The following is a 15822-nucleotide window of genomic DNA, read 5'->3' on the forward strand; positions in this document are numbered from 1 at the left end:
GCTGCCACCTGCCACCAGAGTGACCTTTCCCAAATATTCTTGGGATAAAATCAGCCTAAAGCCTGATGTTTCCCCAGAGCCTGCCCAAAAATATCAAAACTCCTCAACATGGCTCCTCCCTTCTACCCATCTGGCCCCTCCTGCTCCCACCACCCATCTTAAGCTCCCTGTTAGAACCCTAGGCTTAAGCAGTAAGAAAAACTTAGCATTCTTTCTAGATCATGCACTTTTACACCTATCTGGCCTTTGTCCACGCTATTTGCCCTACCTGAGATGCCTTTGCCCTCTTTTCTACCTTCTATGTTCTGGTCATCCTTCAAGACTAAGTTCTAAGTTCAAATATTACTTCCTCTGTCCATGAGGGAGAGGAGAAGGAGCAGTGGGCTGTGAGCCAGAAGCCCTAGCTTCAAGTTCAGCTCTGCCATCCTCTGGATATATTGGGCCTATTTCAGTATTTATCAGTTTAGAAAGCTGGATGGGGTGACCTAGCTCCTTTATGGGATAGTGTCTATGCCTTTGACTATTTTCTAAGGCCCCTCGATCTGCCTTCCCAAACATTCCACAACCCCATTTTATTTCTATTCTAGAAATAAAAGCTCCAGTATTTGTATTATGAGATTCTTTGTACACACACACACACACACACACACAGATGCAAAGTGAGTGCTGATCAATGGCAGAATGGTTGAATGAATAGTAGAACCATGGAATATTATACAATTAATAAAAAGAATGAATTAAATTTATTACAAATTGCTTTGGGGGGATTTCTGGTTTATATTGTTAAATAAGGGGAAATAAAACCCACACATTCACAAACAGAAAAATATAAAAAATATGACTAAGTTATAGGAAAGGAATGAACCTCTCCATCCCTAGCCCACAGATTTATGTAGGTTACAGGAGCATTGAGAAAGATGTGGAAGGTTGCACATCAGTGTTCACATTAGCAACCAGGAGGAGGAAGGGCAGAGGGCTGGGAAAAGAGAGAAGTAAGCCAAAAATAAAGGTTTAAAAAATAGTTCCTGGGGGCTGGCCCGGTGGCATAGTGGTTAAATTCACGCACTCTGTTTCGGTAACCCAAGGTTCGCAGGTTCGGATCCTGAGTGAGGACCTATGCATCACTTATCAAGCCAAGCTGTGGCAGGTGTCTCACATATAAAGTAGAGGAAGATGGGCACGGATGTTAGCCCAGGGCCAATCTTCCTCGGCAAAAAGAGGAGGATTGACAACAGATGTTAGCTCAGGGCTTATCTTCCTCACCAAAAAAAATAATAATAATTCCTGTTTTTTTAAAAAAGCATATAATATCTATTTACATAAAATTATATTTCCAGGCATGTTTCTCTTCAATAAGAGATGAGTAAAGTATGGTCACCAAGATAGTAATGGTGGTTATCTCCGGGTGGTGGGAGTGCAAGCGACTTTTGTTTTTTACACACATCCTTTCTGGACTGCTCACCTTGATTTCAACGAGTGTGCTTGTGATCAGAGTAACAATGATGATTGAAGTACAAGGGGCATTTCCTTCGTGTTCTAGGGGTTTTACATCTAGTGACACATTTGAGCCTCACAATTGATATAGTATGACATCAGTACAATTATTGCCCCCAGTTTTAAAGAGAGGGACAAAGGCGCAGAGAAGGCCATTAACTTGCCCAAGTCTCATGGCTCATATGTGGCAATGCTGGTCTGGATCTGGATTTAACCACTAAGAGAAACTGCCTCGCTAGTTAGGAAAAGACACTAATGCCATCTTCACGCTGGGAAAATGAAGGCCCTCACTTCTCGGTGCTTCCCCTGGCCTTGTGCCTTTCATGATCTGTCACTGCGGTCCACCAGCCGGACTCCTCTGAGTTGCCAGAGGGTGGTTTCGCTGGCTTCTTCATCCTCCCACTCCGGCCCTGGGCACAGGGCCGGCTCCCAGTGAAAGGTGATTTAAGGAGGATTGCTAATCCTCACTCTCTCTTTCCAACAAAATGATGAAGCTGGGGAAAGTTTGAAACAAAACATCTCTTGGTTTATGAGAGCTCATGTGTATATGGAGTGAAAAAAAAAACTGATTTCTAATATGTACCTTATTAAAGTTATTACTGGGTTTTAAATTGCCTTGTGAAGACTGAATCCAAAGGCCAGAAAAAGCCATTAAGCCTTTAGTATAGAGTGGAAGTTGTTATTTTTTTAAGTGCACCTTCTGTATAATATACGCCCCAAATTAGACCTGCCAGAGAAATGGACAATTTGACAGTTATCATTCATGCTCACTTCAAGGGAAAGCTGACTTACTCAGTTCCTGCTTGCTCAGGGGCCATGTTTCACACTGCAAAGTTTTAGCTGTGCCCTTGCAAGTCATAATTAACATTAAAACGAGCCTAAAATTATCACAATTTACATGGTGGTGAATTAGCAGGAAAACCAGGAGAAGCTTCACCACAAACATCAGGTGGAACCATACTCTGTATTAGTCACTGAGTAACGTGCCCATTAGAAAGACACTTGGGATCAACTGGAATTTACTATTGTGGCTTCACGATCTCACAAGTTGCAGCAAACGGAAACAGTCAGGTCAACTTGCCGGTGGAGCCACTTGGAAACTTCTTTTAATACTGTGCTGGGACCTTGAGCAATGGGAGCTTCCAACTGCTGATTTTTAATTAAAGGTGTTAGTGAAAGCTTTCTTTATCAGCAATGATGGAGAGACCACGATGGTGATTTTTGGTTCACTTTTGGTCAATTTTGTGTGTTTCCTCTCTTCTCTTAAGAACTCCTTGTCTTTCCTACTATTTTTATATTTTGGTTCAAGTAGGAATCACTCCCAGATCATGTCTTTTCTATACCCATCTGTGGTAGCCGGGGTTCTCCAGGGACACAGAGCCAATACGATGTGCCTGTGTGTGTGAATAGATACAGGCAGACCTCATTTTATTGCACTTCGCTTTATTGCGCTTTGCAGGTATTGCATTTTTTACAAATTGAAGGTTTATGGCAACCCTGAGTTAAGCAAGTCTTGTCAGCACCATTTTACAACAGCATTTGCTCACTTCACAACTCTGTGTCACATTTTGGTAATTCTCGCAATATCTCAAACATTTTCATTATTATTATATTTGTTATGGTGATCTGTGGTCAGTGATCTTGGATGTCACTATTGTAATTCTTTTGGGGCAGCACAAACCGGGCCCGTGTAAGACAGTGAACTTAATCGATAAACGTTGTATGTATTCTGACTGGTCCACTGACCGGCCGTTCTCCCATCTCTCTCCCTCTCCTCAGGCCTCCCTATTCCCTGAGACACAATAATATTAACATTAGGCCAATTAATAACCCTACATCGGCCTCTAAGTGTTCAAGTGAGAGGAAGAGTCACACATCTCTCATTTTAAATCAAAAGCTAAAAATGGTTAAGCTTAATGAGGAAGGCATGTTGAAAGCCGAGATAGGCTGAAAGCTAGGTCTCTTGCGCCAAACAATCAGCTAAGTAGTGAATGCAAAGTAAAAGTTGTTGAAAGAAATTAAAAGTATTACTCCAGTGAACATACAACTGATAAGGAAGTGAAACAGCCTTATTGCTGATATGGCGAAAGTTTTAGTGGTCTGGGTAGAAGATAAAACCAGCCACAACATTCCCTTAAGCCAAAGCCTAATCTAGAGCAAGGCCCTAACTCTCTCCTATTCTATGATGGCTGAGAGACTTGAGGACACTGCAGAAGAAGAGTTTGAAGCTAGCAGAGGTTGGTTCACGAGGTTTAAGGAAAGAAGCCATCTTCATTACATAAAATGCAAAGTGAAGCAGCAAATGCTGATGTAGAAGCTGCAGCAAGTTCTCCAGAAGATCTAGCTAAGATAATTAATGAAGGTGGCTGCACTAAATAACAGGTTTTCAATGTCGAAGAAACAGCCTTTTATTGGAAGAAGATGCTATATAGGACTTTCATAGCTAGAGAGGAGAAGTCAATGCCTGGCTTCAAAGTTTCAAAGGATAGGCTGACGCTCTTGTTAGGGGCTAATGTAGCTGGTGACACTAAGTTGAAGCCAATGCTCATTTACAATTCCTAAAATCCTAGAGCCCTTAAGAATTATGCTAAATCTACTCTGTCTGTGCTCTAGAAATGAGACAACAAAGCCTGGATGACAGCACATCTGTTTACAACATGGTTTACCGAATATTTTAAGCCCACTATTGAGACCTCTTGCTCAGAAAAACGATTCCTTTCAAAATATTACTGCTCATTGACAATGCACCTCATCACCCAAGAGCTCTGATGGAGATGTACAATGAGATTAATGTTATTTTCATGCCTGCTAACACAACATCCATTTTGCAGCCCATGGATCAAGGAGTCATTTCAACTTCCAAGTCTTATTATTTAAGAAATATATTTTGTAAGGCTATAGCTGCCATCGATAATGAGTCCTCTGTTGGTCTGGGCAGTCAATTGAAAAACCTTCTGGAAAGGATTCACCATTCCAGACACCATGAAGAACATTTGTGATTCATGGAAAGAGGTCATATAACAACATTAATAGGAGCTTGGAAGAAGCTGATTCCAACCCTCATGGATGACTGTGAGGGTTTTAAGATTTCAGTGGAGGAAGTAACTGCAGATGTGACAGAAAATAGCAAGAGAACTAGAATTAGAAATAGAGCCTGAAGATGTGACTGAATTGCTGCAATCTCATGATAAAATTTTAACAGGTGAGGAGTTATTTTTTACGAATGAGCAAGGAAAGTGATTTCTTGAGATGGAAACTACTCCTGGTAAAGATGCTGTGAAGATTGTTGAAATGACAACAAAGGATTTAGAATATTATGTAAATTTAGTTGATAAAGCAGGAGCAGAGTTTGAGAGGATTAGCTCCAATTTTGAAAGTTCTATTGTGGGTAAAACGCTATCAAACAGCGTTGCATCCTATAGAGAAATCGTTCATGAAAGGAAGAGTCAATAGATGTGGCAAACTTCGTTGCTGTATTATTCTAAGAAATTGCCACAGCCGCCTCAGCCTTTAGCAATCACCACCCTGATCAGCCAGCAGCCATCAACATCAAGGCGAGACCCTCCACCAGCAAAAAGAATATGACTAGCTGAAGGCTCAGATGATGGTTAGCATTTTTTAGCAATAAGGTAATTTTTAACTAAGGTACATACATTGGTTTGTTTAGACATAATGCTATTGCACGCTTATAGACTACAGTATAGCATAAACATAACTTTTATATATACTAGGAAACAAAAAAATTCTTGTGACTCACTTTATTGCAATATCACTTTATTGTATTATCGCCAAGGTATGCTTGTGTGTACACATATATACATATATATATATGGAGAGAGAGAGAGTGAGAGACATATTGATTTTTAAGAAATAGCTCATGCAATTGTGGAGCCTGGCAAATCCAAAATCTGCAAGGTAGGCCAACAGGCAAGACACCCAGGGAAGAGTTGCACTTTCAGTCTGACAGGCAGTCTGCTGGCAGAATTCTCTTTTCCTCGAGGGACTTCAGTCTTTTTCCTCTTAAGGTCTTCCACTGATTACATGATGCCCACCCACATTATGGAAGATAATCTGCTTTACTCAGCGTTTACTGATTTAAATGTTAATTTCATCTAAAAATATCTCCATAGCAACATCCAGACCAGTGTTTGACCAACTATCTGGGTGTTATGGCCTGGATAAATTGACATATCAAATTAACCATGGCACCCGCCATTCTTTCAATCTCAGGTTCTAAAATCCTTGGTATTTCTGGGGTCTCTTCCCTTCTCTCAATCCCTCTATCCAATCTATCACCCCATATCATCCTTTTTTCATCACCCTCCTTTCCATTTTGTTCTTATGGCCACATCCAAAGCCAGGTTCCTCTTACATTATACCTGGATTACAGCCGCCTCCTAACACCTCCTCCCACTGCTGCCCTGCTGCTGGATTCCTAATCCTGAGACAGGCTCATCCTCCATCCCTCTGCTCAGGATTGTACATTGACTCTATTGATTGCTCCACCAAGGCATCTCCTTGTCCCCTTTAAATCCTTGCATCCCATGGCCTCAGACTGCCCAGTCAATCTTGCCAGCTTCTTTCCCCCTTTCTCTAGTCATCTCATCTCCATCAATGTCCCTTCGGACCCCAATGACTTTAATTATTTGGTTTCCATTTACTTGAAATGCCATCCTGCTTCCCCTCTGCTCCTCCATCTCCTATCCAGCATGGCCTAAGGGACAGAATTCTAAATTTGGAACTAGAAAACTCCAACACAAGTCCTAGAAACATTACTGTACTTGTTCTCTATTGCTACATAACAAAATACTCCAAAACTTAGTGTCTTAAAACAACAGTCATTTTATTAAGTTTCATGGTTTTGTGGGTCAAGATTTGGGGCAGGGCTCAGCTGGATGATTCTTTTACTCACCTGGCATTGGCTGAGGTTACTTGGTTTATTCAGTGGGCAGCTGGTATGGTCTGAGTGTCCAAGACAACTTCAACTAACATATCTGGCATCTTAGGGGGGAAAGCCAGAAGGCTAGCCTCAGCCGGGATTGTCAACTGGAGGTCTACACACGGCCTCTTCAGCATGCTGGTCTTGGCGTAGTCTGACTTCTTACGTGGGGGTTCCGGGCAATCATAAACAGTGTTCTGAGAGGCCTGGGCAGAAGCTGCAAGGCTTCCTATGACAGCCTGAGAAGTCTCAGAACATCACTTTAACCACTTTCTATTGGTCTAAAGCCAGTCCAGACTCAAGGGAAGGAGAATTAGATTCCATCTCTCAGTGAAAGGGGTAGCAAAGAATTTGGGGCTATCTTTAATTTACCGCAGTCACTGGTTATGTGATGCTGACAGGTCTCAGACACTCTGCAGCTAAGTGTTCTCATGTATAAAGCAGAATAAAGAGACACTACGGTGACTATGAGATGCATCTCGGTTTCAGAAATGTTAAAATGCAATATATGCCTTTGAGGTTCTTCAGTAAAAACAACTCATATGTATTCAGTGCTGACTGCATGTTATACCCTGGGGAAGCCCATTGTCTACAGTATTGCATCGACCCCTCAAAATCACCTTATGGAGTCAGCACAATCATTTCTCCACACCACAGATAAGGAAATACGCTCCAAGAGCTTAAGAAATTGGCCTGAGGTCATCATATTAGTGTTCTATTGCTTTGTAACAAATTACCACAAACTTAGAGTCTTAAAAAGCCTACACTTATTATCTCAGTTTCCCTGGGTCAGAAGTCCAGGTATGAGTTCTCTGCTCAGGGTCTCATCAGAATGAAACCAAGATGTCAGCCAGGACTGTGATCCCATCTGAGGCTCAGGGTCGTCTTCCAATCTCATTGGTTGTTGGGAGACTTCAGGGTCTTGTGGTTGTAGGACTGTTTTCTTGCTGGCTATCAGCCAGGGACCACTCTGAACTCCTCATCCTCAGGTCCTTGCCACGTGGGCCCCTGCATAGGAAGTCCACCACATGGTTTGCTTCTTCAAGGCCAGCAGAAGAATCTCTGTTACTTCAAATTTCATCTTTTAAAGAGCTTGCCTGATTAGGTGAGGCCTACCCAGGATAATCTCCTTTTTTATTAATTCAAAGTTAGCTGATAAAGGACTATAATTGCATCTGCAAAACCCCCTTCACTTTTGCCATATAATATAAACTCATCGTGGGAGTGAAATCCTGTCACATCACAAGTCTCATCCACACTCTAGGGAAGAGGATTATACAAGACACGTCCACCAGGAGGCAAGAATCTTGGGGGACATGTTGAAATTCTACCTACCACAGTCACCCAGTAGGAAGTGGTATTGCTATGACATGAAGCCTGATACACTGAACATCAAGGTCTGGGTTCATAAACCCTCTAGAATATCTAAACGGTTAGAGAATGATCGTGAAAGCATGCTGCAGACTGCAAAAGCCACCAAATTTGTGGTCATTTGTTAGAGCAGCTACAGGAAACTAATACAGTTTGTAAGAGCCTTGAGAGATTTCCTAGAATATTGTGTAAGTCATTAAAAATATTCAACAAGACTTTGTAACCACATGAAAAATATTCATGCTACAACATTCTCTCAAAAGCAAGGTTAATAATAAAACTTGTTGGTATTGTGAGCATAGCTACCTAAAAATACAGAGAAAAGAGACTGGAAAGAACAGAGGTAGTACTAGAGCTAAGGATGTTTCCTCTTTCTACATTTTGTTTTGAAATCTAGTGAGACGTATTATTTTATACTGGTGTTTCTGGTAGCTTTTGAAGTGCTGTCCACTTCTTGGTTATTACGTTGGCCAATATCAAAGATGCTGAAGGCCTGACTTTGAACCGTGGACTGTGAGTTAGACTGTGACAAGGACTGGGTCTGTCTTGCGCACTGCTGTACCCTCTGTGCCTGGGACAGTGCCTGCACATCCTGGGTGCTCAGTCAATGCATGTTTGTTGACTGACAGTGAGCAGCTGGACAAGAGTTCAGGGCTTTGAGCACAACACTAACTTCCTTTGAACAACAGAGCTGAATGGAAGAATGCCTTGCGCAGAGCTGGCTGGCATACAGAAGGCACTCAATGTTGGTTGGATTAAACTAAATGGCAGGAAATTATCCTGGGCAGGGAGCAAGTGCATGTACAAACCTGCAACAAGAGACTGCTGGTATATTGGCCACATCCTCCCAGGTTAGGGAAGTCAGTGTCATAGTCCGTTCGGGCTGCTATAACAGGATACCATAGACTGTGTGGCTTATAAACAGCATTAATCTATTTCGCACAGTTCTGGAGGCTGAAAGTCCAAATCAAGGCGTGGGTAGATTTGGTGTCTGGTGAGAGCCCACTTCCTGGTTCATAGAGGGTCTTCTCGCTGTGTCCTCACATGGCAGAAGGGGTGTGGGACCTCCCTCTCTGGAATCCCTTCATAAGGGCACTAATCCCAATCATGAGGGCTCCACTCTCATGACCTAATCACTCCCCAAAGGCTCCACCTCCAAATACCATCACCCTGCAGGTTAGGGTTCAACATACAAATTTTGAGGGGCGTAAACATTTGGTCCATAACAGTCAGGGAAAGTGATTTTGGTGGGGGCAGAAGGGATCTGTCCTCGATGCTTAAAATTCATCCCAGGGCAGGAGGGGAGTGTGTGTGTGAAAATATAAATGTCCCTCCTCCTTCCTTCAGCATTCTTTTAAAATCAGAGATGAGGTGCCCACGGAGTGATTGAGGAGTAAACTAAAGGACTGGAATTAATGAAGAATAAATGGCCAAAATTCTGAGAGGAGTTTCATAGACACGTGAGGGTATGAATGTGTCTGTGGGTTCCCCTATCATATCCCAGCACTTACCATAAGGCCTGGGCCTGGGAAGACACTCCACAAATATTTATTAAATGAATGAATGAATGAATGAAAGCCCAGCAAGTCCCCTGGGCAGTGATGGGAAGGAGTATACCCCCTGCCACCCACCATGGGACAGGCACCAGCGCACCTTGGGGACCCAGAGGTACAAGGAGAGGTAGGGCAGGGGAGCTGCAGACACAGTAGCAGAGGGCTGATCCCCACGTTTTCCCTTCAACCTCCTCCTCCTGGGGAGGAAAGTGATCTCCTCCAGAATGCCTGAGCACAGGGCCCCTGGCATCCAGTGATCCCAGGAAACAATTTAACCTTTTGGCTTCTTGGTTTCCTAGCTCTAGGAGTGAAGTGCGGAAATTAATAGTGACCTCCATTCCCAGCAATTATGGGGATTAACTAAACAATACTGGCAAGTCCTTTTAAAATTCAGTTTTCAGGGCTGAGAAGGCAGGCTACCTCAGTAGAGAGGACGGGCTTTATCGCCCAGGGGCAGTGGGGTCACACTTGGGGTCTTTGCCAACGAGGAAAGCTCCCAACCACACTTTAGTTTCAAGATAGAAATCAAGAAGTATCAGACAAAGGACATCAGATCAAGGCAAGGGAAGGAGGAAGCAGTCAAGGGCTGGCTAGAGGAAGGAAGGACCTTATTTGGAGTGGTCCCTGAATAATCTGTACAATGGGGAGAGGGAGGCAGGATGCCCAGGCCCTAGTCCTGTCAGTGGCCTTGAACCTCAGCTTCCCCAGCAGCTGGATTAGACATGGCTAAGGGTCCCTTCAGATTTGTCAATTCATGGCATTTCTAGCTTCTGGGGTGCATATTTTCCAAGAGTAAAGGGGAAAACAGTTTCAAGCCACACCACATCCTAAACTGATAACTTCATCTTTGATTGGGTAATTTGAGTTTTCCAGAACTAGAATTTGGAAATATGAATAGTTGTTTAAAACAAAGACCTGGAATTAACATCGTAATTACCTTCAAACTCATTATCCTTTTCTTTTTGTTTAAAACAAAACCAAAACCAACAGATTGAGAACTCATAACTTTAACTCTCTCTTTTTGAATCATGAGCTTAAAGGCTACGTGGATGATGAAGCTTTGTTGAAGTTTTCAAAGCCACCCTTGGGTAGTGTCATGCAGTGGGAAGGACATGGCTTTGGAGCTATACCCATGGCCATTGATGAGCTGTGTCCCCTGAGCAGGTCACCAAATTTCCTGACTCACACTGTCTTCACCTCTGACGTATTTGACTATCACACACGTTAGGGCTAATTTAGGCAAAGTGCCTAGCCCAGTATTGGCCAGCATCCATTAATATTATTATTTTGGTATTTAATTAACAATTAGACATTTGATGCATGTGATTCTCAAAGTATCACAAATGTAAAAGGTAGAAATTCTATTGTAGATACTTCCAACTCCTAACTATTAAGAAGACAAAGGCATTGAAACAAACACACACACACACACACACACACACACAAAAACAAAACAAAAAACCCTGGATGTCTAGGCAGAGTTCTGAGTACCTAAAGTGTACATATTACAAAAAAATAATAATTTTTTCCCCCAATTTCAGTAGAATTTAGCTCAAAGCATGGTAGCATCTTCAGAAAACTCATAGCAGGGTAGGAAACGGCTATGGGCCAGCAAGTGCCTAGATGTCACTCCCAGAGTGCCAGAATCTCTGACACCCTACCATGATGTGTTGGTGCAAAAGTGCTAAATGCATTTAGTTGTTATTGGGAGGTGTCGTGTGTGTGTCGCTTTTGCCCCCAGTTAACATCCTATCAACAGAGCAGAATAACTATTCATATTATCTGGAGGTCATTTTTCCTCCCAAGAAACTCGAAGCAGGTCACTGAGGGGAAATGGAACTAAGAGAGTTCGTGGCGATCGGGGGAAATCGGAGCGGATACACAGTTTCACTCAGCATGGCCTGCGCAGGGGTCTCCGCTTGGAGGGCAACTTGATAGTCAAGCTAGAATCTCCCTCTGTCGATGTACTAGATTGATGGCAAGGAAAAGAATCCTCCCCAGACACAAAAGTACACTTGTTTCCAGATTAATGTATCCTGAATGCGAGCTTTTTAGCCCCTTCTTGGAAGGAGTTAACGCGTGCTTGCTTCAGGCAGACGCAGAGCCTCGGTGTATCATTTTTGAAAGTATTTGCTTGCAGAGGTGACCTGACCACTTCTCATTAATGCACTGAAGGACTGTTCCTTCCTAACATCTCATGACACAAATTCTCAAGGACACTACAGAGTTTGTTTAAATTGGTGGCGACAGAGAGACAAGCCAGAATGCACGCTGGATGGACGTGACATGTTTTCCCCTGGCAAAGTCTACAGTCATCTGTACCAGGTCCTCATTTCCTCCTTACACTCGCTACAGAGCATCTCAGTTACCTGCTGTTAAGCATCTTGGCCTTATCTTTGTGTAACCAATGCCTATTTCTCTTTTCAAAATTGACTAACAGGAATTCAGGGTATTGTGTTGAATTTTAATGGGTTATTCTGTTTCTCCTGTGTTGGTTTCCGAAACGTCCCACAGTGGTTTCCTCTCTCCTGCTCCTTTAAAAATGAGATTGAGAATCCTCATCTTCAATGATGTTGAGAGTTAGCATCTTTCTAACAGCTAGGAAGGCTCGATGTTATAAGATTTGGGGGTGGGGAGAATCATACAGGAAACCATAGTTTAGGTTCTTTGAAATTAAGATACGGAATTTGTGTAAAGTCATAAAGTGAGCAAGGCCAAGGAGTGCAGACACCTCCCCCAGGATGTGCGTATTTGTGCAAGCCTGTCTCTCAGCAAATGGCGAGCACTGCTAGACTGACTTCCCACTAGTAGCGAGATGAATAATTACACACTTTTATTAAAGCCATCTCTAAGCGTTTGAACATTGGTGGAGTACAGATGTGACTTATGGAAACGTACGAGCCTAAGGTTTTTCTTTTCTTTCTTTTTTTCTTTCCCTCCTTTCCTTTTCTTTCTTTCTTTCTTTCTTTTCTTTTTTTTTTTTTGAGAAACTGAATTCAGAATTTTGTCTTTCGATTTCAGTGATTTCTTAGATTTCATGTCATGACGAAGATTCTGTATCCAATGGTCTTGGCTTAGGCTGAGCTTGGTGAGTCCTGGGGGAGTTCCATGAGCAACAATCACCTTTGCCAAGATCACCAGGAGGGACTGCGCTCTTTACAGCACACATATGGCACAGCTTTCCCCCAAATGGAATTATCCCAAGTATAAACTCCTTCAATTTTTAGAGAAGCCATGAGTCCTGGTTTTGAAAGTGAGGGGCCATAGCATTAGCTCTTGCACATGAGATGGTTGGAAGCCTTTACATAGTCCGGGTATACTGCACGATAATGGTGTTAGGTGGTCAGCCAATCTCTTTTTGCATTCATTGCACATCATCTGGGTTTTTTTGCTAAGTAAGCTATAAAATCATTTTAACACATGCATAATTATGCATGTGTCTTATTGCTCAAAACCTTGTTTGGATAACTGATATTTTGGACAAATATAAGTCTACTTTGAGAAAAACATCTTTCATTCATTCAACAAATAATCATTAGGAGCATTTAATTCCCAAGCCCTATTTATAATTTTCCCTCTTTTCTATGAAGTCATATTGAGTCTGTACCCATCACGCACAAGTAGCACAGGGGGAGTTGCTTACCTGGGCTATTGTAGCAGCCAGCGTTCTCTCCCTGCCCCAGTCTGAGAACCGCTTCACGCGCCACGCTGGATCTATATTCCCAAGACAAGAGGCATATCTAATCCATCCCTTGGCCAAAAATTTTCAACGGATTCCATCTATTCCTAGAAAATTAAGTAGAAAGACTTCTGCTTGGCTTTCAACGCCTCTGTAACATGCTCCCAAACCACCTTTCCACCATCTTCCCCCTCCTCTTCCACGCTGAAACTGGATTCTTTGTCTCCCCACAAACATATACTTTCTATCTGCAGGTTTCTATTTATGTTGTCCTTTTCATCAGAAGTACCCCCTCCACTCCTAGCTTCTACATATGGAAATCGTCCTAGGCATTCTTCAGATCCCACTGGCCCATGGAGACTTCCTAATTCTCCTCACAGATGTGACTGTTGCCTATTTTGCCACATAGCCCTTCTGTGATGCTACCGTAATTATAGCCATTTATCCACTGAAGATGCCTCCCCTACTAAATTATATATTTGCAAAAGGCAAAGTCAATGTCTTCTTTGCAACCCAACAGTATTTTGCATTTATTAGGCACCTTCTGATGCAATTAACTAAAGAACTCTTAGCGTCACCTTTGAACTCAAAGGCTAGAATCATAGACACTGGCATATGAAAGACCATAAGCTAGCCCAATGCTTGGTGCTCAAATTGGATTAGCATCACCTGGGGACTTTGTGACCTAGATTGGGCAAAGTTTTCTTAGACATGAGATCAAAGGTATGGTCCATAAAATAAAAAACAGATAAATTGGACTTATCAAAATTAAGAACTTTTTCTCTGCAAAATACCCTCTTAAGAAGATAAAATGATAAGCCTCAGACAGGAATAAAATATTTGCACATCACATATCTGACGAAGGGCTTGTATCCAGAATCTATAAAGAACACTCTAAATTCAACAGTAAGAAAACAAACAACTCAGTTAGAAAGCGGGCAAGACTTGAACAGACACCTCACCAAAGAGGATATATAGATGGCAAACGAGCACACAAAAAGATGCTCAACGTCATTAGCCATTAAGGTTATGCAAATTAAAGGTATAATGAGATACCACTACACACCTATTAGAATTGCTAAAATCAAAAACACTGACAATACCAAGAGGCCAGCCCCGGTGGCCTAGTGGTTAAGTTCAGCACTCTCCACTTCGGCGGCCCAGGTTTGGTTCCTAGGCACAGACTCTACACCACCTATCTGTCAGTGGCCATGCTGTGGTGGTGGCTCACATACAATAAAAAAATAAATAAAAAGAGGAAGATTGGCAACAGATGTTAGCTCAGGGAAAATCTTCCTCAGGAAAGAAAAAGAAAAAACACTGACAATACCAACTGCTGATGAAGATGTGGAACAACTATAGATCTCTCATACATTGCTTGCTGGTGGGAATGGAAAACGGTCTAGCCACGCTAAAAAACAGTTGGGCAGGTTCTTATAGACAGACGCTTACCATACAACCTAGCGATTGCACTCCTGGGTGTTTATTCGAGAGAAATGAAAATGTATGTTTACACAAAAACCTGTACATGAATGTTTATAGAAGCTTTATTTGTAATAGCCCCAAATTGGAAACAACCCAAATGTCTTTCAACAGGTGAATGGATAAGCAAATTGTGGTACATTCATACCAAGGAATACTAATAACAAAAGGGATCAAATTATTGATACATGCAAACAACTTGGATGGATCTCTTGAATGGCTGAGTGTAAAAGGCCATTGTCCAAGGATTACATACCATATGATTCCATTTATATGACATTCTCAACATTGTAAAGCTATAATGATGGAGAACAGGTCAGTGATTGCCGGGGGTTAGAGCAGGGGAAAGGGTGCAGCTATTAAGGGGTGACGGGAGGAAGATTCTTCGAGGGAAAGAACAGTTGTGTATCTTGATTTTGGTGATAATCACTGAATCTAAAATTTCTTAAAACTACACACACACAGTGTTCATGTAAAGACTTGAAATCCTAGTAAGATTTTTACCTGAATCTATAGTATTGTGCCAATGTCAATTCCTGGTTTTGACAATATACTGTGCTTATGTCCTACGTTATCGTTGAGTTTATCATCAGGGAAACTGGGTAAAAGTATGCAAGAATTTTCAGTACTAATTTTCCACATTCTTACGAGTCTTAACTATTTCAAAATAAAAAGTTATACTAGAAATAGCACAGCAATGCATATAAAATTATAATTATGTTAAGTGCTCCAAAGGAGAGAGACATAATGTTATGAAATCCTGCTCAATAGAAGGATTGCCCTGGTGGTGAAGGTCAGGAAAGGCTTGAAAACGAGCCGAGATCTAAAGGAAGGGTAGAGGTTAATGAGGTGAAAAGGGCTGGGAGGTTGAACCCGACTCCCCTGACTTAGGAAAAGTTCAATAAGGTAGGAAAATAGTTCTTTCCATGAACCTCCAAAGCTGAAACACATATGAAAACACAGACAAGCCGTTTTTGCCTTCTCTAAGGTGGGCTGGGAAAAGAGTGCAGGTGGAGGGAAGGGAGAGGGCGTGGGGGTGTACCCCAACAAGAGAGTCAGGAGCCCTTGGAGCCCGACCCAGAATCACTGCAGGGCTATCGGGGTATGTGCTAACCCCTACATCCCCAGCAACCACTGGTGAAGGGAGTTCCCATCTCCAGGTGTCTGTGGCAGGTAGAGGGGAGCTGTGAGAGCAGTGTGTGTCTGTGAGCTGCTTCTGACATTGTAGAGTGTTCGGGAAGCAAGAGGAGTAAAAGTCAGACTCCTTCCCTTCTTCATACGCCCCCCTCTCCCACACCCCCCAG

Source organism: Diceros bicornis, chromosome 6 (assembly GCF_020826845.1).
Source record: "Diceros bicornis minor isolate mBicDic1 chromosome 6, mDicBic1.mat.cur, whole genome shotgun sequence".
NCBI classification, from domain to species: Eukaryota; Metazoa; Chordata; class Mammalia; order Perissodactyla; family Rhinocerotidae; genus Diceros; species Diceros bicornis.